At 48.8% G+C, this 23103-nt stretch overlaps 14 non-coding genes across 14 annotated transcripts; all 14 read right to left on the bottom strand.

The window, feature by feature from the left end:
* Positions 1 to 959: 959 nt before the first annotated feature.
* On the bottom strand, positions 960 to 1033 carry trnan-guu (transfer RNA asparagine (anticodon GUU)). The gene has a single exon. It is a non-coding gene; the product is annotated as a tRNA-Asn (tRNA).
* Positions 1034 to 1234: 201 nt separating this feature from the next.
* Positions 1235 to 1307, bottom strand: trnak-cuu (transfer RNA lysine (anticodon CUU)). The gene has a single exon. It is a non-coding gene; the product is annotated as a tRNA-Lys (tRNA).
* An 847-nt stretch (positions 1308 to 2154) lies between these two features.
* On the bottom strand, positions 2155 to 2295 carry LOC141307813 (U4 spliceosomal RNA). The gene has a single exon (XR_012346739.1). It is a non-coding gene; the product is annotated as a U4 spliceosomal RNA (small nuclear RNA).
* Positions 2296 to 3833: 1538 nt separating this feature from the next.
* trnan-guu (transfer RNA asparagine (anticodon GUU)) lies at positions 3834 to 3907 on the bottom strand. Its single transcript has one exon. It is a non-coding gene; the product is annotated as a tRNA-Asn (tRNA).
* Positions 3908 to 4108: 201 nt separating this feature from the next.
* Positions 4109 to 4181, bottom strand: trnak-cuu (transfer RNA lysine (anticodon CUU)). Its single transcript has one exon. It is a non-coding gene; the product is annotated as a tRNA-Lys (tRNA).
* Positions 4182 to 5028: 847 nt separating this feature from the next.
* LOC141307812 (U4 spliceosomal RNA) lies at positions 5029 to 5169 on the bottom strand. The gene has a single exon (XR_012346738.1). It is a non-coding gene; the product is annotated as a U4 spliceosomal RNA (small nuclear RNA).
* Positions 5170 to 6707: 1538 nt separating this feature from the next.
* Positions 6708 to 6781, bottom strand: trnan-guu (transfer RNA asparagine (anticodon GUU)). The gene has a single exon. It is a non-coding gene; the product is annotated as a tRNA-Asn (tRNA).
* Positions 6782 to 7902: 1121 nt separating this feature from the next.
* On the bottom strand, positions 7903 to 8043 carry LOC141307911 (U4 spliceosomal RNA). The gene has a single exon (XR_012346837.1). It is a non-coding gene; the product is annotated as a U4 spliceosomal RNA (small nuclear RNA).
* A 1541-nt stretch (positions 8044 to 9584) lies between these two features.
* On the bottom strand, positions 9585 to 9658 carry trnan-guu (transfer RNA asparagine (anticodon GUU)). Its single transcript has one exon. It is a non-coding gene; the product is annotated as a tRNA-Asn (tRNA).
* Positions 9659 to 9859: 201 nt separating this feature from the next.
* trnak-cuu (transfer RNA lysine (anticodon CUU)) lies at positions 9860 to 9932 on the bottom strand. The gene has a single exon. It is a non-coding gene; the product is annotated as a tRNA-Lys (tRNA).
* Positions 9933 to 10779: 847 nt separating this feature from the next.
* LOC141307921 (U4 spliceosomal RNA) lies at positions 10780 to 10920 on the bottom strand. Its single transcript, XR_012346846.1, has one exon. It is a non-coding gene; the product is annotated as a U4 spliceosomal RNA (small nuclear RNA).
* Positions 10921 to 12458: 1538 nt separating this feature from the next.
* On the bottom strand, positions 12459 to 12532 carry trnan-guu (transfer RNA asparagine (anticodon GUU)). The gene has a single exon. It is a non-coding gene; the product is annotated as a tRNA-Asn (tRNA).
* A 211-nt stretch (positions 12533 to 12743) lies between these two features.
* On the bottom strand, positions 12744 to 12816 carry trnak-cuu (transfer RNA lysine (anticodon CUU)). Its single transcript has one exon. It is a non-coding gene; the product is annotated as a tRNA-Lys (tRNA).
* An 847-nt stretch (positions 12817 to 13663) lies between these two features.
* LOC141307811 (U4 spliceosomal RNA) lies at positions 13664 to 13804 on the bottom strand. The gene has a single exon (XR_012346736.1). It is a non-coding gene; the product is annotated as a U4 spliceosomal RNA (small nuclear RNA).
* Positions 13805 to 23103: the final 9299 nt, after the last annotated feature.

Here is a 23103-nt window from a genome sequence, read left to right as displayed (position 1 = left end):
CTCTGCAATTTTTGTGTGTCTTCCCTATCTGACACACTCAGTTCAGTTCACTGAGAGCTCTACTAATGAGCTGGTGGTCTGAATCGGGAGTGTTAAACAAAAGGACCGCGCAAAACGAAAGGTGGTCGAGTGGTTAAGGCGATGCAAGGCTAGTCCGTTGTGCTCGGCACGCCTTGGTTTGTGTGGGTTCGAATCCCATCCTCTTCATTTGATGCTTTAGCACCACTGAGAGCCCACCGGAACAGACAGGCCCAACCTGTTTACGATGGGTAGCGGCGAGCTGTGATTGTGCTGTAGTTTATTGATACCTGCCGCAAAGTCTTGAGAACATATTGACAAAACAACAAGTCTTCTGGCTCCGGCACGCTATGATCGGTGGACACCTCTTTGACGAGGACCAACAACCAGCCACGCCAATAAAAGGAAACAAAACGAAGCAAGACTATCTTTCTCAACAAGCCTCCAGAGAGACTGGCAAAAATTGCCGATGCTGACTGTATTTCAAGTCATCCCGGTGGGGTATTGGGTATTGACTTTGTGGCAACATGGAACTTTTGCATCTACATTAATATTAGTCTGTTTCTTCTTATTCTGAGGTCACCGTAGCCACCAGATCCATTCTGCATTCCGATCTGATGGTCACTACAGTCCCCCGGTTCCAGTCCGTACCAAGAGCAGATGGTGGATCAGCACCTTCAGCCGAATGTCAGCGGATACTATGTCAACTAGATGAGCCCCAGAGACAGATCATCAGTTAAGAAGGCATCCACATGCCACAGCAAACTACTCGAGCTGGTGAAAATGTTCACCAAATGCCCGCCGCTGAGTTCTTTTAAAACAAGCCAGCTTATTGAAGGTGCACAAGATAAACGCCCTGAGAAAGCTGTGCCTCGCAACCCTAAGAATGGCATAGGCGTTAGTGGACACCTGACGCGCGTGCAAAACTCCGGCATTTCACACGTCCCTGGGTGGGCTCGAACCACCAACCTTTCGGTTAACAGCCGAACGCGCTAACCGATTGCGCCACAGAGACAGCCGCTGTTGCTTGCTGCCGCCGGATCACCGGTGTAAAAGCAAGGGTTAGGGTTAGTGATAGGGATTAAAATTGCTCGCACTAACAGCGACATCTGTTTTGAAAGATGTTTCCGGAGCTCGCAAAATCCACTCAGCCTGCGCGGCGAATGGGCACGCTGGAGCCCGCCACCCTTTTGGGAAGAAAGAGAGTCAACAGAGCCGCCCAACGTGGGGCTCGAACCCACGACCCTGAGATTAAGAGTCTCATGCTCTACCGACTGAGCTAGCCGGGCTGATCGTGGGCTTCTTCACCGGGTCGGACCCAGTTTTCATCGGCCCCCAAATTACACAGGCGAAACGGAGGCTCTCGCGTTGTGCGAGACTGTCGAGCCCTCCCCGTGGGTAGGGCTTAGAGCAGGCTTAGAGTTTTCTTCTGTCGGTTTTGACCCAATCTGTTTTTGGGAAGCGCAGTTTGACCCAGCAGTGCGGGCCAACAACACGTTCTGTTTTGCCGCGTGAAGGCGGGTCAATGCTTTGGACAGCGTATGGTTGAGATGTGATTTTCCACCAATTTGGGGCACCTTTCTTAAGGAAATCAAGGATGATTTCATGGGAAATGGCAAACTGCTGTAGCGTTTGGCTAACAAGCCAAAGCTACAAAGGATGTACCGGTGCCCCGTCGTCCGAGCAGAATCCACATTCGGCCGTAATCGGAGGTTACTACTAACGTTCGATTGTGTCTCATAGGGAGTTTGACGCAGGGCCTCAGTGGAAAACAGGCCCTCGGCGGCTGAAACAAAAGACGAAGAAGGCATCCACATGCACATGGTTCAGGAGTGTTAAACAAAGAAACCACGCAAGATGACGAGGTGGTCCAGCGGGTAAGGCGGTGGAAGGCTAATACATTGTGCTCGACATGCACTGGAAGCTTTAGCGCCACTGAGAGCCCACCGGACCAGACAGGCCCAACCTGTTTACGATGGGTAACGGTGAGCTGTAATTGCGCTGCAGTTTAATGATACCCGTCTTGAGGACATATTCACAAAACAACAAGCCTTCTGGCTCTGGCGCTCAATCATAAGCAGACACCTTTTCGACGAGAAACAAAGCCAGGCTATTTCTTCTCAACAATACTCTAAGCCTCCAGAGAGGCTAGCAAAAATTGCCAAAGCTGACTGTATTTCAAGTCATCCTGGCGGGGTATTGGGTAAAGTTTTCAACCAGCAATGATCGCGCCTCGGATAAACCTCATAGGCTACAATATTGCCTCTGCGAAAGAATGCCGGCGACGGTCGTGACCTTTGCAGGCACCTACGTGGATGTGAACCGACAAGGTGGTAGCAAGCTTTAAACTGCCGCACAAACATTCTCCTGGCACGGGTTGCTGCATCGTGTTTCTACGGAACAGATTAGAGGTGTGTAAAAGACGGCTCATTCACTATTCCCTCTGTGCTCAAAACAGCCTGCTGAAAGCACAGCAGCAGCAGCTGAAAAGGTCCGCAGCATGGCCTCTCTCAGTCAGCAAGGGGGCGGGGAGGCCGAGTGGTTAAGGCGATGGACTGCTAATCCCATCCTTGTCGTTCGGTTCCTTTAGCACTGGACCTTAATCTAGGTCCTGGGGACCCCATGCTGAACTTTTTGTGTGTCCTCCTTATCTAACACACTCAGTTCAGTTCTTTGAGTTCTCTACTAATGAGCTGATGATCTGAATCGGGAGTGCTAAATAAAAGACGGCACGTAATACGACGAGGTGGCCGAGTGGTTAAGGCGATGGACTGCTAATCCATTGTGCTCTGCACGCGTAGGTTCGAATCCCATCCTCGTCGTTCGGTACATTTAGCAGCGGTCCTGGGGACCCCACTCTGCAATTTTTGTGTGTCTTCCCTATCTGACACACTCAGTTCAGTTCACTGAGCGCTCTACTAATGAGCTGGTGGTCTGAATCGGGAGTGTTAAACAAAAGGACCGCGCAAAACGAAAGGTGGTCGAGTGGTTAAGGCGATGCAAGGCTAGTCCGTTGTGCTCGGCACGCCTTGGTTTGTGTGGGTTCGAATCCCATCCTCTTCATTTGATGCTTTAGCACCACTGGGAGCCCACCGGAACAGACAGGCCCAACCTGTTTACGATGGGTAGCGGCGAGCTGTGATTGTGCTGTAGTTTATTGATACCTGCCGCAAAGTCTTGAGAACATATTGACAAAACAACAAGTCTTCTGGCTCCGGCACGCTATGATCGGTGGACACCTCTTTGACGAGGACCAACAACCAGCCACGCCAATAAAAGGAAACAAAACGAAGCAAGACTATCTTTCTCAACAAGCCTCCAGAGAGACTGGCAAAAATTGCCGATGCTGACTGTATTTCAAGTCATCCCGGTGGGGTATTGGGTATTGACTTTGTGGCAACATGGAACTTTTGCATCTACATTAATATTAGTCTGTTTCTTCTTATTCTGAGGTCACCGTAGCCACCAGATCCATTCTGCATTCCGATCTGATGGTCACTACAGTCCCCCGGTTCCAGTCCGTACCAAGAGCAGATGGTGGATCAGCACCTTCAGCCGAATGTCAGCGGATACTATGTCAACTAGATGAGCCCCAGAGACAGATCATCAGTTAAGAAGGCATCCACATGCCACAGCAAACTACTCGAGCTGGTGAAAATGTTCACCAAATGCCCGCCGCTGAGTTCTTTTAAAACAAGCCAGCTTATTGAAGGTGCACAAGATAAACGCCCTGAGAAAGCTGTGCCTCGCAACCCTAAGAATGGCATAGGCGTTAGTGGACACCTGACGCGCGTGCAAAACTCCGGCATTTCACACGTCCCTGGGTGGGCTCGAACCACCAACCTTTCGGTTAACAGCCGAACGCGCTAACCGATTGCGCCACAGAGACAGCCGCTGTTGCTTGCTGCCGCCGGATCACCGGTGTAAAAGCAAGGGTTAGGGTTAGTGATAGGGATTAAAATTGCTCGCACTAACAGCGACATCTGTTTTGAAAGATGTTTCCGGAGCTCGCAAAATCCACTCAGCCTGCGCGGCGAATGGGCACGCTGGAGCCCGCCACCCTTTTGGGAAGAAAGAGAGTCAACAGAGCCGCCCAACGTGGGGCTCGAACCCACGACCCTGAGATTAAGAGTCTCATGCTCTACCGACTGAGCTAGCCGGGCTGATCGTGGGCTTCTTCACCGGGTCGGACCCAGTTTTCATCGGCCCCCAAATTACACAGGCGAAACGGAGGCTCTCGCGTTGTGCGAGACTGTCGAGCCCTCCCCGTGGGTAGGGCTTAGAGCAGGCTTAGAGTTTTCTTCTGTCGGTTTTGACCCAATCTGTTTTTGGGAAGCGCAGTTTGACCCAGCAGTGCGGGCCAACAACACGTTCTGTTTTGCCGCGTGAAGGCGGGTCAATGCTTTGGACAGCGTATGGTTGAGATGTGATTTTCCACCAATTTGGGGCACCTTTCTTAAGGAAATCAAGGATGATTTCATGGGAAATGGCAAACTGCTGTAGCGTTTGGCTAACAAGCCAAAGCTACAAAGGATGTACCGGTGCCCCGTCGTCCGAGCAGAATCCACATTCGGCCGTAATCGGAGGTTACTACTAACGTTCGATTGTGTCTCATAGGGAGTTTGACGCAGGGCCTCAGTGGAAAACAGGCCCTCGGCGGCTGAAACAAAAGACGAAGAAGGCATCCACATGCACATGGTTCAGGAGTGTTAAACAAAGAAACCACGCAAGATGACGAGGTGGTCCAGCGGGTAAGGCGGTGGAAGGCTAATACATTGTGCTCGACATGCACTGGAAGCTTTAGCGCCACTGAGAGCCCACCGGACCAGACAGGCCCAACCTGTTTACGATGGGTAACGGTGAGCTGTAATTGCGCTGCAGTTTAATTATACCCGTCTTGAGGACATATTCACAAAACAACAAGCCTTCTGGCTCTGGCGCTCAATCATAAGCAGACACCTTTTCGACGAGAAACAAAGCCAGGCTATTTTTTCTGAACAATACTCTAAGCCTCCAGAGAGGCTAGCAAAAATTGCCAAAGCTGACTGTATTTCAAGTCATCCTGGCGGGGTATTGGGTAAAGTTTTCAACCAGCAATGATCGCGCCTCGGATAAACCTCATAGGCTACAATATTGCCTCTGCGAAAGAATGCCGGCGACGGTCGTGACCTTTGCAGGCACCTACGTGGATGTGAACCGACAAGGTGGTAGCAAGCTTTAAACTGCCGCACAAACATTCTCCTGGCACGGGTTGCTGCATCGTGTTTCTACGGAACAGATTAGAGGTGTGTAAAAGACGGCTCATTCACTATTCCCTCTGTGCTCAAAACAGCCTGCTGAAAGCACAGCAGCAGCAGCTGAAAAGGTCCGCAGCATGGCCTCTCTCAGTCAGCAAGGGGGCGGGGAGGCCGAGTGGTTAAGGCGATGGACTGCTAATCCCATCCTTGTCGTTCGGTTCCTTTAGCACTGGACCTTAATCTAGGTCCTGGGGACCCCATGCTGAACTTTTTGTGTGTCCTCCTTATCTAACACACTCAGTTCAGTTCTTTGAGTTCTCTACTAATGAGCTGATGATCTGAATCGGGAGTGCTAAATAAAAGACGGCACGTAATACGACGAGGTGGCCGAGTGGTTAAGGCGATGGACTGCTAATCCATTGTGCTCTGCACGCGTAGGTTCGAATCCCATCCTCGTCGTTCGGTACATTTAGCAGCGGTCCTGGGGACCCCACTCTGCAATTTTTGTGTGTCTTCCCTATCTGACACACTCAGTTCAGTTCACTGAGAGCTCTACTAATGAGCTGGTGGTCTGAATCGGGAGTGTTAAACAAAAGGACCGCGCAAAACGAAAGGTGGTCGAGTGGTTAAGGCGATGCAAGGCTAGTCCGTTGTGCTCGGCACGCCTTGGTTTGTGTGGGTTCGAATCCCATCCTCTTCATTTGATGCTTTAGCACCACTGAGAGCCCACCGGAACAGACAGGCCCAACCTGTTTACGATGGGTAGCGGCGAGCTGTGATTGTGCTGTAGTTTATTGATACCTGCCGCAAAGTCTTGAGAACATATTGACAAAACAACAAGTCTTCTGGCTCCGGCACGCTATGATCGGTGGACACCTCTTTGACGAGGACCAACAACCAGCCACGCCAATAAAAGGAAACAAAACGAAGCAAGACTATCTTTCTCAACAAGCCTCCAGAGAGACTGGCAAAAATTGCCGATGCTGACTGTATTTCAAGTCATCCCGGTGGGGTATTGGGTATTGACTTTGTGGCAACATGGAACTTTTGCATCTACATTAATATTAGTCTGTTTCTTCTTATTCTGAGGTCACCGTAGCCACCAGATCCATTCTGCATTCCGATCTGATGGTCACTACAGTCCCCCGGTTCCAGTCCGTACCAAGAGCAGATGGTGGATCAGCACCTTCAGCCGAATGTCAGCGGATACTATGTCAACTAGATGAGCCCCAGAGACAGATCATCAGTAAAGAAGGCATCCACATGCCACAGCAAACTACTCGAGCTGGTGAAAATGTTCACCAAATGCCCGCCGCTGAGTTCTTTTAAAACAAGCCAGCTTATTGAAGGTGCACAAGATAAACGCCCTGAGAAAGCTGTGCCTCGCAACCCTAAGAATGGCATAGGCGTTAGTGGACACCTGACGCGCGTGCAAAACTCCGGCATTTCACACGTCCCTGGGTGGGCTCGAACCACCAACCTTTCGGTTAACAGCCGAACGCGCTAACCGATTGCGCCACAGAGACAGCCGCTGTTGCTTGCTGCCGCCGGATCACCGGTGTAAAAGCAAGGGTTAGGGTTAGTGATAGGGATTAAAATTGCTCGCACTAACAGCGACATCTGTTTTGAAAGATGTTTCCGGAGCTCGCAAAATCCACTCAGCCTGCGCGGCGAATGGGCACGCTGGAGCCCGCCACCCTTTTGGGAAGAAAGAGAGTCAACAGAGCCGCCCAACGTGGGGCTCGAACCCACGACCCTGAGATTAAGAGTATCATGCTCTACCGACTGAGCTAGCCGGGCTGGTCGTGGGCTTCTTCACCGGGTCGGACCCAGTTTTCATCGGCCCCCAAATTACACAGGCGAAACGGAGGCTCTCGCGTTGTGCGAGACTGTCGAGCCCTCCCCGTGGGTAGGGCTTAGAGCAGGCTTAGAGTTTTCTTCTGTCGGTTTTGACCCAATCTGTTTTTGGGAAGCGCAGTTTGACCCAGCAGTGCGGGCCAACAACACGTTCTGTTTTGCCGCGTGAAGGCGGGTCAATGCTTTGGACAGCGTATGGTTGAGATGTGATTTTCCACCAATTTGGGGCACCTTTCTTAAGGAAATCAAGGATGATTTCATGGGAAATGGCAAACTGCTGTAGCGTTTGGCTAACAAGCCAAAGCTACAAAGGATGTACCGGTGCCCCGTCGTCCGAGCAGAATCCACATTCGGCCGTAATCGGAGGTTACTACTAACGTTCGATTGTGTCTCATAGGGAGTTTGACGCAGGGCCTCAGTGGAAAACAGGCCCTCGGCGGCTGAAACAAAAGACGAAGAAGGCATCCACATGCACATGGTTCAGGAGTGTTAAACAAAGAAACCACGCAAGATGACGAGGTGGTCCAGCGGGTAAGGCGGTGGAAGGCTAATACATTGTGCTCGACATGCACTGGAAGCTTTAGCGCCACTGAGAGCCCACCGGACCAGACAGGCCCAACCTGTTTACGATGGGTAACGGTGAGCTGTAATTGCGCTGCAGTTTAATGATACCCGTCTTGAGGACATATTTACAAAACAACAAGCCTTCTGGCTCTGGCGCTCAATCATCAGCAGACAACTTTTCGACGAGAAACGAAACCAGGCTATTTTTTCTCAACAATACTCTAAGCCTCCAGAGAGGCTAGCAAAAATTGCCAAAGCTGACTGTATTTCAAGTCATCCTGGCGGGGTATTGGGTAAAGTTTTCAACCAGCAATGATCGCGCCTTGGATAAACCTCATAGGCTACAATATTGCCTCTGCGAAAGAATGCCGGCGACGGTTGTGACCTTTGCAGGCACCTACGTGGATGTGAACCGACAAGGTGGTAGTAAGCTTTAAACTGCCGCACAAACAGTCTCCTGGCACGGGTTGCTGCACCGTGTTTCTACGGAACAGATTAGAGGTGTGTAAAAGACGGCTCATTCACTATTCCCTCTGTGCTCAAAACAGCCTGCTGAAAGCACAGCAGCAGCAGCTGAAAAGGTCCGCAGCATGGCCTCTCTCAGTCAGCAAGGGGGCGGGGAGGCCGAGTGGTTAAGGCGATGGACTGCTAATCCCATCCTTGTCGTTCGGTTCCTTTAGCACTGGACCTTAATCTAGGTCTTGGGGACCCCATGCTGAACTTTTTGTGTGTCCTCCTTATCTAACACACTCAGTTCAGTTCTTTGAGTTCTCTACTAATGAGCTGATGATCTGAATCGGGAGTGCTAAATAAAAGACGGCACGTAATACGACGAGGTGGCCGAGTGGTTAAGGCGATGGACTGCTAATCCATTGTGCTCTGCACGCGTGGGTTCGAGTCCCATCCTCGTCGTTCGGTACATTTAGCAGTGATCCTCTTGGGGACCCCACTCTGCAATTTTTGTGTGTCTTCCCTATCTGACACACTCAGTTCAGTTCACTGAGCGCTCTACTAATGAGCTGGTGGTCTGAATCGGGAGTGTTAAACAAAAGGACCGCGCAAAACGAAAGGTGGTCGAGTGGTTAAGGCGATGCAAGGCTAGTCCGTTGTGCTCGGCACGCCTTGGTTTGTGTGGGTTCGAATCCCATCCTCTTCATTTGATGCTTTAGCACCACTGAGAGCCCACCGGAACAGACAGGCCCAACCTGTTTACGATGGGTAGCGGCGAGCTGTGATTGTGCTGTAGTTTATTGATACCTGCCGCAAAGTCTTGAGAACATATTGACAAAACAACAAGTCTTCTGGCTCCGGCACGCTATGATCGGTGGACACCTCTTTGACGAGGACCAACAACCAGCCACGCCAATAAAAGGAAACAAAACGAAGCAAGACTATCTTTCTCAACAAGCCTCCAGAGAGACTGGCAAAAATTGCCGATGCTGACTGTATTTCAAGTCATCCCGGTGGGGTATTGGGTATTGACTTTGTGGCAACATGGAACTTTTGCATCTACATTAATATTAGTCTGTTTCTTCTTATTCTGAGGTCACCGTAGCCACCAGATCCATTCTGCATTCCGATCTGATGGTCACTACAGTCCCCCGGTTCCAGTCCGTACCAAGAGCAGATGGTGGATCAGCACCTTCAGCCGAATGTCAGCGGATACTATGTCAACTAGATGAGCCCCAGAGACAGATCATCAGTTAAGAAGGCATCCACATGCCACAGCAAACTACTCGAGCTGGTGAAAATGTTCACCAAATGCCCGCCGCTGAGTTCTTTTAAAACAAGCCAGCTTATTGAAGGTGCACAAGATAAACGCCCTGAGAAAGCTGTGCCTCGCAACCCTAAGAATGGCATAGGCGTTAGTGGACACCTGACGCGCGTGCAAAACTCCGGCATTTCACACGTCCCTGGGTGGGCTCGAACCACCAACCTTTCGGTTAACAGCCGAACGCGCTAACCGATTGCGCCACAGAGACAGCCGCTGTTGCTTGCTGCCGCCGGATCACCGGTGTAAAAGCAAGGGTTAGGGTTAGTGATAGGGATTAAAATTGCTCGCACTAACAGCGACATCTGTTTTGAAAGATGTTTCCGGAGCTCGCAAAATCCACTCAGCCTGCGCGGCGAATGGGCACGCTGGAGCCCGCCACCCTTTTGGGAAGAAAGAGAGTCAACAGAGCCGCCCAACGTGGGGCTCGAACCCACGACCCTGAGATTAAGAGTCTCATGCTCTACCGACTGAGCTAGCCGGGCTGATCGTGGGCTTCTTCACCGGGTCGGACCCAGTTTTCATCGGCCCCCAAATTACACAGGCGAAACGGAGGCTCTCGCGTTGTGCGAGACTGTCGAGCCCTCCCCGTGGGTAGGGCTTAGAGCAGGCTTAGAGTTTTCTTCTGTCGGTTTTGACCCAATCTGTTTTTGGGAAGCGCAGTTTGACCCAGCAGTGCGGGCCAACAACACGTTCTGTTTTGCCGCGTGAAGGCGGGTCAATGCTTTGGACAGCGTATGGTTGAGATGTGATTTTCCACCAATTTGGGGCACCTTTCTTAAGGAAATCAAGGATGATTTCATGGGAAATGGCAAACTGCTGTAGCGTTTGGCTAACAAGCCAAAGCTACAAAGGATGTACCGGTGCCCCGTCGTCCGAGCAGAATCCACATTCGGCCGTAATCGGAGGTTACTACTAACGTTCGATTGTGTCTCATAGGGAGTTTGACGCAGGGCCTCAGTGGAAAACAGGCCCTCGGCGGCTGAAACAAAAGACGAAGAAGGCATCCACATGCACATGGTTCAGGAGTGTTAAACAAAGAAACCACGCAAGATGACGAGGTGGTCCAGCGGGTAAGGCGGTGGAAGGCTAATACATTGTGCTCGACATGCACTGGAAGCTTTAGCGCCACTGAGAGCCCACCGGACCAGACAGGCCCAACCTGTTTACGATGGGTAACGGTGAGCTGTAATTGCGCTGCAGTTTAATGATACCCGTCTTGAGGACATATTCACAAAACAACAAGCCTTCTGGCTCTGGCGCTCAATCATAAGCAGACACCTTTTCGACGAGAAACAAAGCCAGGCTATTTTTTCTCAACAATACTCTAAGCCTCCAGAGAGGCTAGCAAAAATTGCCAAAGCTGACTGTATTTCAAGTCATCCGGGCGGGGTATTGGGTAAAGTTTTCAACCAGCAATGATCGCGCCTCGGATAAACCTCATAGGCTACAATATTGCCTCTACGAAAGAATGCCGGCGACGGTCGTGACCTTTGCAGGCACCTACGTGGATGTGAACCGACAAGGTGGTAGCAAGCTTTAAACTGCCGCACAAACATTCTCCTGGCACGGGTTGCTGCATCGTGTTTCTACGGAACAGATTAGAGGTGTGTAAAAGACGGCTCATTCACTATTCCCTCTGTGCTCAAAACAGCCTGCTGAAAGCACAGCAGCAGCAGCTGAAAAGGTCCGCAGCATGGCCTCTCTCAGTCAGCAAGGGGGCGGGGAGGCCGAGTGGTTAAGGCGATGGACTGCTAATCCCATCCTTGTCGTTCGGTTCCTTTAGCACTGGACCTTAATCTAGGTCCTGGGGACCCCATGCTGAACTTTTTGTGTGTCCTCCTTATCTAACACACTCAGTTCAGTTCTTTGAGTTCTCTACTAATGAGCTGATGATCTGAATCGGGAGTGCTAAATAAAAGACGGCACGTAATACGACGAGGTGGCCGAGTGGTTAAGGCGATGGACTGCTAATCCATTGTGCTCTGCACGCGTAGGTTCGAATCCCATCCTCGTCGTTCGGTACATTTAGCAGCGGTCCTGGGGACCCCACTCTGCAATTTTTGTGTGTCTTCCCTATCTGACACACTCAGTTCAGTTCACTGAGAGCTCTACTAATGAGCTGGTGGTCTGAATCGGGAGTGTTAAACAAAAGGACCGCGCAAAACGAAAGGTGGTCGAGTGGTTAAGGCGATGCAAGGCTAGTCCGTTGTGCTCGGCACGCCTTGGTTTGTGTGGGTTCGAATCCCATCCTCTTCATTTGATGCTTTAGCACCACTGAGAGCCCACCGGAACAGACAGGCCCAACCTGTTTACGATGGGTAGCGGCGAGCTGTGATTGTGCTGTAGTTTATTGATACCTGCCGCAAAGTCTTGAGAACATATTGACAAAACAACAAGTCTTCTGGCTCCGGCACGCTATGATCGGTGGACACCTCTTTGACGAGGACCAACAACCAGCCACGCCAATAAAAGGAAACAAAACGAAGCAAGACTATCTTTCTCAACAAGCCTCCAGAGAGACTGGCAAAAATTGCCGATGCTGACTGTATTTCAAGTCATCCCGGTGGGGTATTGGGTATTGACTTTGTGGCAACATGGAACTTTTGCATCTACATTAATATTAGTCTGTTTCTTCTTATTCTGAGGTCACCGTAGCCACCAGATCCATTCTGCATTCCGATCTGATGGTCACTACAGTCCCCCGGTTCCAGTCCGTACCAAGAGCAGATGGTGGATCAGCACCTTCAGCCGAATGTCAGCGGATACTATGTCAACTAGATGAGCCCCAGAGACAGATCATCAGTAAAGAAGGCATCCACATGCCACAGCAAACTACTCGAGCTGGTGAAAATGTTCACCAAATGCCCGCCGCTGAGTTCTTTTAAAACAAGCCAGCTTATTGAAGGTGCACAAGATAAACGCCCTGAGAAAGCTGTGCCTCGCAACCCTAAGAATGGCATAGGCGTTAGTGGACACCTGACGCGCGTGCAAAACTCCGGCATTTCACACGTCCCTGGGTGGGCTCGAACCACCAACCTTTCGGTTAACAGCCGAACGCGCTAACCGATTGCGCCACAGAGACAGCCGCTGTTGCTTGCTGTTGCTTGCTGCCGCCGGATCACCGGTGTAAAAGCAAGGGTTAGGGTTAGTGATAGGGATTAAAATTGCTCGCACTAACAGCGACATCTGTTTTGAAAGATGTTTCCGGAGCTCGCAAAATCCACTCAGCCTGCGCGGCGAATGGGCACGCTGGAGCCCGCCACCCTTTTGGGAAGAAAGAGAGTCAACAGAGCCGCCCAACGTGGGGCTCGAACCCACGACCCTGAGATTAAGAGTCTCATGCTCTACCGACTGAGCTAGCCGGGCTGATCGTGGGCTTCTTCACCGGGTCGGACCCAGTTTTCATCGGCCCCCAAATTACACAGGCGAAACGGAGGCTCTCGCGTTGTGCGAGACTGTCGAGCCCTCCCCGTGGGTAGGGCTTAGAGCAGGCTTAGAGTTTTCTTCTGTCGGTTTTGACCCAATCTGTTTTTGGGAAGCGCAGTTTGACCCAGCAGTGCGGGCCAACAACACGTTCTGTTTTGCCGCGTGAAGGCGGGTCAATGCTTTGGACAGCGTATGGTTGAGATGTGATTTTCCACCAATTTGGGGCACCTTTCTTAAGGAAATCAAGGATGATTTCATGGGAAATGGCAAACTGCTGTAGCGTTTGGCTAACAAGCCAAAGCTACAAAGGATGTACCGGTGCCCCGTCGTCCGAGCAGAATCCACATTCGGCCGTAATCGGAGGTTACTACTAACGTTCGATTGTGTCTCATAGGGAGTTTGACGCAGGGCCTCAGTGGAAAACAGGCCCTCGGCGGCTGAAACAAAAGACGAAGAAGGCATCCACATGCACATGGTTCAGGAGTGTTAAACAAAGAAACCACGCAAGATGACGAGGTGGTCCAGCGGGTAAGGCGGTGGAAGGCTAATACATTGTGCTCGACATGCACTGGAAGCTTTAGCGCCACTGAGAGCCCACCGGACCAGACAGGCCCAACCTGTTTACGATGGGTAACGGTGAGCTGTAATTGCGCTGCAGTTTAATGATACCCGTCTTGAGGACATATTTACAAAACAACAAGCCTTCTGGCTCTGGCGCTCAATCATCAGCAGACAACTTTTCGACGAGAAACGAAACCAGGCTATTTTTTCTCAACAATACTCTAAGCCTCCAGAGAGGCTAGCAAAAATTGCCAAAGCTGACTGTATTTCAAGTCATCCTGGCGGGGTATTGGGTAAAGTTTTCAACCAGCAATGATCGCGCCTCGGATAAACCTCATAGGCTACAATATTGCCTCTGCGAAAGAATGCCGGCGACGGTTGTGACCTTTGCAGGCACCTACGTGGATGTGAACCGACAAGGTGGTAGTAAGCTTTAAACTGCCGCACAAACAGTCTCCTGGCACGGGTTGCTGCACCGTGTTTCTACGGAACAGATTAGAGGTGTGTAAAAGACGGCTCATTCACTATTCCCTCTGTGCTCAAAACAGCCTGCTGAAAGCACAGCAGCAGCAGCTGAAAAGGTCCGCAGCATGGCCTCTCTCAGTCAGCAAGGGGGCGGGGAGGCCGAGTGGTTAAGGCGATGGACTGCTAATCCCATCCTTGTCGTTCGGTTCCTTTAGCACTGGACCTTAATCTAGGTCCTGGGGACCCCATGCTGAACTTTTTGTGTGTCCTCCTTATCTAACACACTCAGTTCAGTTCTTTGAGTTCTCTACTAATGAGCTGATGATCTGAATCGGGAGTGCTAAATAAAAGACGGCACGTAATACGACGAGGTGGCCGAGTGGTTAAGGCGATGGACTGCTAATCCATTGTGCTCTGCACGCGTGGGTTCGAGTCCCATCCTCGTCGTTCGATACATTTAGCAGTGATCCTCTTGGGGACCCCACTCTGCAATTTTTGTGTGTCTTCCCTATCTGACACACTCAGTTCAGTTCACTGAGCGCTCTACTAATGAGCTGGTGGTCTGAATCGGGAGTGTTAAACAAAAGGACCGTGCAAAACGAAAGGTGGTCGAGTGGTTAAGGCGATGCAAGGCTAGTCCGTTGTGCTCGGCACGCCTTGGTTTGTGTGGGTTCGAATCCCATCCTCTTCATTTGATGCTTTAGCACCACTGAGAGCCCACCGGAACAGACAGGCCCAACCTGTTTACGATGGGTAGCGGCGAGCTGTGATTGTGCTGTAGTTTATTGATACCTGCCGCAAAGTCTTGAGAACATATTGACAAAACAACAAGTCTTCTGGCTCCGGCACGCTATGATCGGTGGACACCTCTTTGACGAGGACCAACAACCAGCCACGCCAATAAAAGGAAACAAAACGAAGCAAGACTATCTTTCTCAACAAGCCTCCAGAGAGACTGGCAAAAATTGCCGATGCTGACTGTATTTCAAGTCATCCCGGTGGGGTATTGGGTATTGACTTTGTGGCAACATGGAACTTTTGCATCTACATTAATATTAGTCTGTTTCTTCTTATTCTGAGGTCACCGTAGCCACCAGATCCATTCTGCATTCCGATCTGATGGTCACTACAGTCCCCCGGTTCCAGTCCGTACCAAGAGCAGATGGTGGATCAGCACCTTCAGCCGAATGTCAGCGGATACTATGTCAACTAGATGAGCCCCAGAGACAGATCATCAGTTAAGAAGGCATCCACATGCCACAGCAAACTACTCGAGCTGGTGAAAATGTTCACCAAATGCCCGCCGCTGAGTTCTTTTAAAACAAGCCAGCTTATTGAAGGTGCACAAGATAAACGCCCTGAGAAAGCTGTGCCTCGCAACCCTAAGAATGGCATAGGCGTTAGTGGACACCTGACGCGCGTGCAAAACTCCGGCATTTCACACGTCCCTGGGTGGGCTCGAACCACCAACCTTTCGGTTAACAGCCGAACGCGCTAACCGATTGCGCCAAAGCTGGGGAACAATAGTCTGTTAAGGGGGGGGGAAGAAAAGGAAGGAGGGGGAAGAAGGGGGGAAAAGAGAAAAAGAAAGAAAAAAGAGAGAAAAAAGGAAAAAATGAGGAGAAAAGAAATGAAAGGGAATTTTATCTCTTTGAACTGTTTTTGGAGTGTATATTTACAATAAATTATCTGAAAAAAAAATGTTTTCTTATATGGGAGTAAGGATGATCACAAGCTTTCCAGTTCGTATTAGTGTTGCCATACATTGAAGTGTTTACTGAATGTTTTATTTATCAGTAATTATCACATAAATGATGTCCAAATGAATGAAATTATTTCTGAAATTACAGAAATTATATTTTATTAGATTTATATTACTGATTATTGATATCTTATTCAAAGTTTTTGCACTTTAAATATATTTCTTCTGTAGTTATGTTCTGAAACTTATAGTACAAAAAATAGTCAATTTATTTATTAAATAATCCCCAAATTTATCAACATTTTTAAAAGGGCTGTAACCGTGAAATGATACTGTAACAAAGACATACAAAAAGAGTTATTTAATCATGACCAAACTTTTATTTTTCAATCAGTCATAGCCAATTATTCATTATTCCTTTTTACATTTTTATTCTTATAGTTATGTTGCATTTGCAGAAAACAAAGCAATACCTCCTAGTAATTATTTCTAGTGTCCATGACTCCTGTGCATTTTTTGAAAGTGCAAAAGAACAGAAAACAGAACTATACATATAAATAAAACCGTCCAATGTCAATGGCTCTTGTGCATTAATTGCAAGTAAAAAGAACAGAAAGCACACACCAATACACATAAATAAAACTTTAAAATATTATGACTCCTGTGCATTCTTTGCAAGTGCAAAATAACAGAAAACAGAACTATACATTTAAATAAAACTTTCTAATGTCCATGGCTCTCGTGCATTAATTACAAGTGCAAAAGAACCGAAAGCACAAAACAATACACATAAATAAAACTTTAAAATATTATGACTCCCGTGCATTCTTTGCAAGTGCAAAATAACAGTTAACATGAATAACATTTCTACACATAAATAAATATACACATAAATAAAAAGTTTCCAATGTCCATGGCTCTTGTGCTTTCATTGCAAGTGTAAAAGAACAGAAAACAGAACTATTTACATAAATAAAACTTGCCAGTGTCCATGGTTCTTGTGCATTCTTTCCCCCAAAAATAAAATTCAAGTTCCCATGTCTCTTGTGCAAAAGAAAAGGGGGGAAAAGACTATAAACATAAATGAACTTAAGATCAAAGATCTGTGTCTTTTTTTATTATTTAGTTTTTTTAATGTTCTCCAACCACTGCTCCTTTGGTACTGTCTCTACAGAGGGGCAGTATATGATGCCCTTGTATTGGCTATGCCCAGTCTCTGCTGTTCTGAACTGCCCGCATTTTTTGCATGTGTTGTGCTGTACTTTACGAATCAGTTTTCGAACCGAAGCAGCAGCAGGTGCAGGAGAGGCAGAAGGGGCAGGAGGGGCAGAGGAGAGGCTGACGCTGAGAGCCTGCGGAGCAGCAAATAGGACAGGCCCTGTTAGTCCCTGGGAAGCCATTGGTGTCAGCATCACCAGTTGAGCACCTGGGGGTGGAGCAGGGAGGAGTTGCCGCTGGGTTTGTGGTTTCTCAGCTGGCGGCGACAAAACCCCTGTGGCTGAAGGAATGTTCCTCTTCCTCTTCGTCTTTGCCTGGCCCACCGTGCTGCTGGGCAGGTGGTATTGGTGAGCTGGGCCTGGTTGGGGAGGCGCAGACGGGGGGCGCACGTTGGCGGGGAGTAAAGGGTCAGCTGCCACAGACAAGCGGCTGGGCAGTTGCAGACCTTGCATAAGTACTGCACTGTCTTGCTTTTTCACTCTCCTGTTGTGCCACTGAACCAATGTGGTGTGGCTCACATCTACCAGCTGCAGGGTGGTCTGCTGCATAACAGCAGCATTGGCCAGAATGCGTTGCCTGATTTTCCTGTAGTCCTCCAATATAAGGTCCCATCTGGAAAATGTGCCAACCCCCTTCTTTTTTGGGCTCTTATGGATGGCACAGAGCTTGACAAAAATGGTCTCTATCAGGCGACAACAATCTGGCCACTGGGCAAGTGGGGCAGTGGTGGTGAGTGCATGCCTCTTCACACTCTCTACCCCTGGAGTGAACTCCTGCCTCTTCTTGGGGGATCTGAACCTTCCTGTGTCCAGCCTGCTCTGGTGTCTGGCAGCAAACACCACCCTCTTCTTATCATAGTCCAGCAGGTTCTGCCAAAGAGCAACTATATTGCTCACCTAAGCAGAGAGAACATATAACACATGGCAAATGAGAAAACAGTGTTAACATATGACATATCAAGGAGGGAAAGTAGAGAAACTTGAATGTTGCTGACCTGCTGGTTGGAGAGGGCCAGAGATGGCTGATCCCTGAGCTCCACAAGATACTCTGCCAGGCTGTCCACTTTGTCCATGCCTGGCACACCAGCACTGTCCAAAGCCTGGGAGAAGAAAAAAAAAAAAAACACACACAGAAATTAATAACTTAATGAGTACAGTGATGTGAGACAAAAAAAACTAATAAATATGTAATTTTTTTCTAGATATCTTTCATGAAAATCTCAGAAACTGTTAAAAAGCTACAGGTCAGCTCAAATTATATGTTTTTTTCCCCAGGCAATTTTAAAAATATTACATAAAATAAAATTACATACGTATAACAAGATATTTACATACCACAGACTCGTCAGGAGATGCTGAGGCACCTGGCGTGGAGGAGGCAGCAGCTGAGGTAGAGGAAGCCGCTGGCTGGGCAGAAGAGGCAGCAGGCTGGAAAGTGGAGGCAGCAGCCGAGGTGAAGGAGGCAGCAGGGTGGGCAGAGGGGGCATCAGGCTGGAAAGAGGAGGCAGCAGGTTGGGTGGAGGAAGCAGCAGCCAAGATGGAGGATTCAGCAGGCTGGGTAGAGGAAGCTTCTGGCTGGGTAGAAGAGGCAGCAGGCTGGGCAGAGGGGGTATCAGGCCTGGGCGAGGGTGCAGCAGGCTGGGTGGAGGACAGAGACTCAGCAGAGGGCGGAAAATGGGAGGAGACAGAGATGCTTGAGTCATCGGTAAGACTTGACACAGTACTATCAAGTGTTTGGTCCTCCCCGAAGCCCTCGTCTTCTTCATTCTCGCCTTCATCCACATCCTCCAGCATGCTCTCTGTCTCTTCTGAGTCAGGATCCACTACCAGGGGCTGTCCAGTCTGACTCAGGAGGTAGTCAACTCCAAGCAGCTCTCCTATGAAAATAAATAAATAAATAAAAGGAAACACATAAATACAGGACCATTCAAAAGTTTGATTACATTAATATTTTTTAAGTTTTTTGAAGAAAGTATCTCATAATCATCAATCCTGCATTTATTTAATAGAAATACAGAAAACACTAGTAATATTGTAAAATGTTAATACAGTTTAAGTTTACAGTTTCATGTACTTTAAATAAAAAATAATTTATTTCTGTCATCAACGCTGAATTTCTAGCAATCCTTTTAGAAATCATTCTAATTAGCTAATTTATTACCAATGTTGGAAACAGTTGTGCTGCTTAATGTATTTTTTATGTAATCTGTGATACTTTTTTCAGGATTACCTGGAGAATAAAAAATTACATAAAGAACAGCATTAGAAATCAAATACAAAATCTTCTGTAACAATACACAGTACTGTTCAAAATTTGTTGTTTTTTAAAGAAATTAATGCTGTTCTTTTGAACTTTTTATTCATCAATGAATTCTGCAAAACGTATTACAGTTGGCATTTAACAAGAATAATAAATACAAATATGCAGTACAAATTATATTGCTTTTTTTGTATTTTTGATCAAATAAATGCAGGCTTAATGAGCATAAGAAATTTCTTTCAAAAAAAATGAAACGTGTCCAAACGTTTGACAAATAATGTACACAAATAATTCTATTTCAAGCATTTCATACAAATTGAATGCAACTTTAATTCAATTTCAATGGTTTGGTGATGTTAAGGATAAAAGGAAAGACTCAGGACATTAAAAGGGGATGACATACCAGTGTATATGGCAGGTGGCCTGAAAGTTGGCACAAAAGGCCGACCAAACACCTTCTGGCTGTTGGTGTTGACGCAGTGGGCCATATCTCCGGAGTACGTCAGAAGGGACGCTGGTTTGCTGGTCACAGATGCAGCTGCCCGATCCTGATTCCACCTGTTCAAGCCTTCCAGTAGGTACAGCTGAAAATTTAGTGCATTTGCACTAGTACCTAGAAGAAGAAAAATATACCAATAAAAATGACAAGCCTGTCAATATTTATAACAGAAATTGAAAATTTAAAACATCACACATGTGAGACACCAACCTGGAATGAACCTGTTCAGGTGGCAGTGGAAAGACTCCAGGGACGTGGACCCTCTTGCACACCGATACTTGGTTAATGTGACCCCTCTCTTTGTGGTGGTGCCTACCTCAGTGTAGAGAGGCACGCCTGGAACGTCCTGGATACACTTGACGTGTCGTTTTTGCACACGCCAGATGTGCTCCATGCGCACCTCGTCCAGAAGTGGCACACCCATAAGGTCCCTCCCATTTGCCCCCCCCAGCTCCTGCAGCAGCCTCTCAATGAGGTGTATGGTGGCCTCCTCACCTCGTGTCTTCCTGCGACAGTAAAGGCTCAGTTCCTTTTTACTGATACTCCTGTCCACCAGGATATCAGTAATAGCTGGCACACCCTCCTGCACCAGCTGTTTCCTTTTTGCCTGCCGCAACAGGCTGAGGTCTCCAGAATCCCACTCAAAGATGCATGCAGACAGGCATCCCATGAAGGTGGGGTAGAGGGGATGGGCATCGGTGGTGCAGCCCACAGCCAACCTCCTCATAAAGTGCCAGATGTCGAGTCGTACGGTCAGATCTGGCCACTCCCCGAACCTGGACTGCAACTTACTAGTTGCTCCCTCACTCACGCAGCAGCCACAGTCCACATAGAGCAAAATTGGGGGTGGGACGGCAGCCTGGCGGTACCGCTCCATTACACCGGTCACCATTCTGTCCAGTCCTGGCCCCTCTTGCACCGACAGCACGCTGATCAGTATCTGGCCAACCTCATTTCCAATTGAGGTTACCCAGAGTGCTGTCCCCCGTCCATGGCCAGCCAGCTTCTTTGTGATCTGGAATTAACAAATGTAACAAGACATTTGTGATGTACCGTTAGCAATGACTATAATAGTAATGTCTATTTATAAATATTACAAAATGTAACAGAGTCAAATTATTGTTTACCTGTTTTGTGGAATCCATCTTTAGGATGTTTCCAAAGATGGATGTGATGCTGGCCTTTATATGTCCAATTCTGGACAGTATATCTCTGCCATATACTGACAGCAGCCAACGACTGGTGGGGATGTCGATTGGCTCTGGAGGCTCCTGGCAGACCACCGGAAAGAGGCTGGGTCGGTCGACAAAGTCAGCACACTCCCCAAGATAGTGTGCCAACCGATTTAGCCATTCCTCCCCATGGTTCTCTTTTAACTGCCGCACCAATCGAGTTGGACTGTTGCCCAGTGTCCGGTCCCGAAGCAGCCTAATGACACGGATATCACAGGCATACCTGAAATGCACATTGTTGCTGCGATCAGTTACATGTTTATTACGGGGGTCATTTCAGTGGTTTAAGTCTTCGCAATAACCATCTTTTTACTGCGTTACTCACTTGCGGGTCAGGATCAGCCGGAACATTTTCTGGTGTGGCAGGTCAAGCTGGTCCCGGACAGTCTGGCTTGTCGACAGATAGTTCAGAGAACACACAGTGCACCTGAGTGTCTCCGTTACCATCAAGTAGTACCTGTCGATGTCCAGGACCTTCCTGGCCCTCTTGTGGACACCATAGCCCGTCAGGTTCTTGCCGCAAGCTGGACAGGATACCCTCACCTTCCACAGGTGGTAGGGCATCCACACCATCAGTCGATGGGTGAAGAACCGGTCAGGTGTTGGTGTCTGGTGATAAATAAGGGCCGGGACAGGTGGCTCATACCACAGCTTCAAATCTGGCCGCAGCTTGCCAGAGTGAAATAAGGTGTTGGCAATCCACCTCTGGTCCTGCACAGGGATGGTCTTGCCTAATTCACCTGGCAGCCAGAATGAAGCTGAGGCCTCGGCAGGGGCAGGGGCTGGCTGTACTCTACCAAGATCCTCCTGTTTGGAAGACAATTTGATTTTTGTGTAAATAAATGCTACACTAATAAACATCACAGTCTGTCCAATAAATTGGTGCTACTATACTCACAGGGAACGGAGCAGGAATGTGGGTCTGCACTGAGGTTGGGGACAGGCTGGAGGTCCTCACAGAGGATGGAGCAGGGCTGGGGGCCCTTGCAAAGGCCATTGTTGGGGTCCTCACAGAGGATGGGCTGGAGGTCCTCTCAGAAGATGGAGAAGGGCTAGGGGTCCTCACAGAGGTCATAGTTGGGGTCCTCACAGAGGATGGGGATGGGCTAGGGGTCCTCACAGAGGCCATAGTTGGGGTCCTCACAGAGGATGGGGATGGGCTGGGGGTCCTCACAGAGGCCATAGTTGGTGTCCTTCTAGAGGACGTAGAAGGCGAGGGGCTGGAAGGAGAAGGGCTTGGGGTCTTCACAGAGGCCATAGTTGGGGTCCTCACAGAGGATGGGGATGGGCTGGGGGTCCTCACAGAGGCCATAGTTGGTGTCCTTCTAGAGGACGTAGAAGGCGAGGGGCTGGAAGGAGAAGGGCTTGGGGTCCTCACAGCAGTTGGAGAAGGCGAGGGGCTTGGGCTCTTCACGTGGGATGGAGAAGGGCTGGGTGTCCTCCGCTCTACTAAATTGGGCTTTAGTGAAGTCAACTGGGACCCACCAAAGCGTGATTTAGTGAACTAAAAAAAATAAACGTAAGTTAATAACAAGGTAATAGCATGATGCAAAAAGTTGGAAGTTACATACATTATTTTTTTCTTTTTTCTTTCTGGAGTCTATAATGTTTTGTGTGCGTGTGTGTGTGTGTGTGTGTGTGTGTGTGTGTGTGTGTGTGTGTGTGTGTGTCATTCTGACCTTGGTGGGATGATGTCAAACAAATTCTAAATGAATCCCAGTACACATGAATTACAAAGAAAATATTCACCATTGATAAAGAAGGAGGGGGCCTCAGGAATGATCGTGGGGCAGGAGCTGTATCTGAAGCCTCAGATTGTGGATGCACAGCAGCAGCCTGTGTCGAAGTGGCAGTGGCAGGAGGAGCAGCAGCAGCCTGTGTCGAAGTGGCAGTGGCAGGCTGTGAAAACAACAGCAGGAGAACATAAGATGTAGTGAAACAGCATAACAGCATTTTAACAAATATGTGATGCAACATTATTTCATTTTTAAATAGATCACCTTGGTGGTGTGGAATCCACAACTGCACGGGCCAGACCCACCAAAGAGGGTGGTCTGTCCATGAGCCTGTCGGGGGCATTTCTCTATCTAAAAAAAATAAGAATGTCACTGTTTACTGATATTTTCTGCACCATTGTCTGATGAAATGCATACTACATATTCTATAATGAGATACAGGTAACTTTACCTTCTGGTAGAGGTCGTACCACTTCCGCTGCCTTGGTGCTGGTCTGTTGCCTCCTGACGGCCAAACCCCAGAGCTGGCAAAAGCCCTTAACCTGGCCATCCACT

Source organism: Garra rufa, unplaced genomic scaffold (assembly GCF_049309525.1).
Source record: "Garra rufa unplaced genomic scaffold, GarRuf1.0 hap1_unplaced_002, whole genome shotgun sequence".
Classification (NCBI taxonomy): Eukaryota; Metazoa; Chordata; class Actinopteri; order Cypriniformes; family Cyprinidae; genus Garra; species Garra rufa.
Note: the sequence above shows the minus strand (reverse complement) of the source record. Positions and strands in the feature narration are given on the sequence as shown.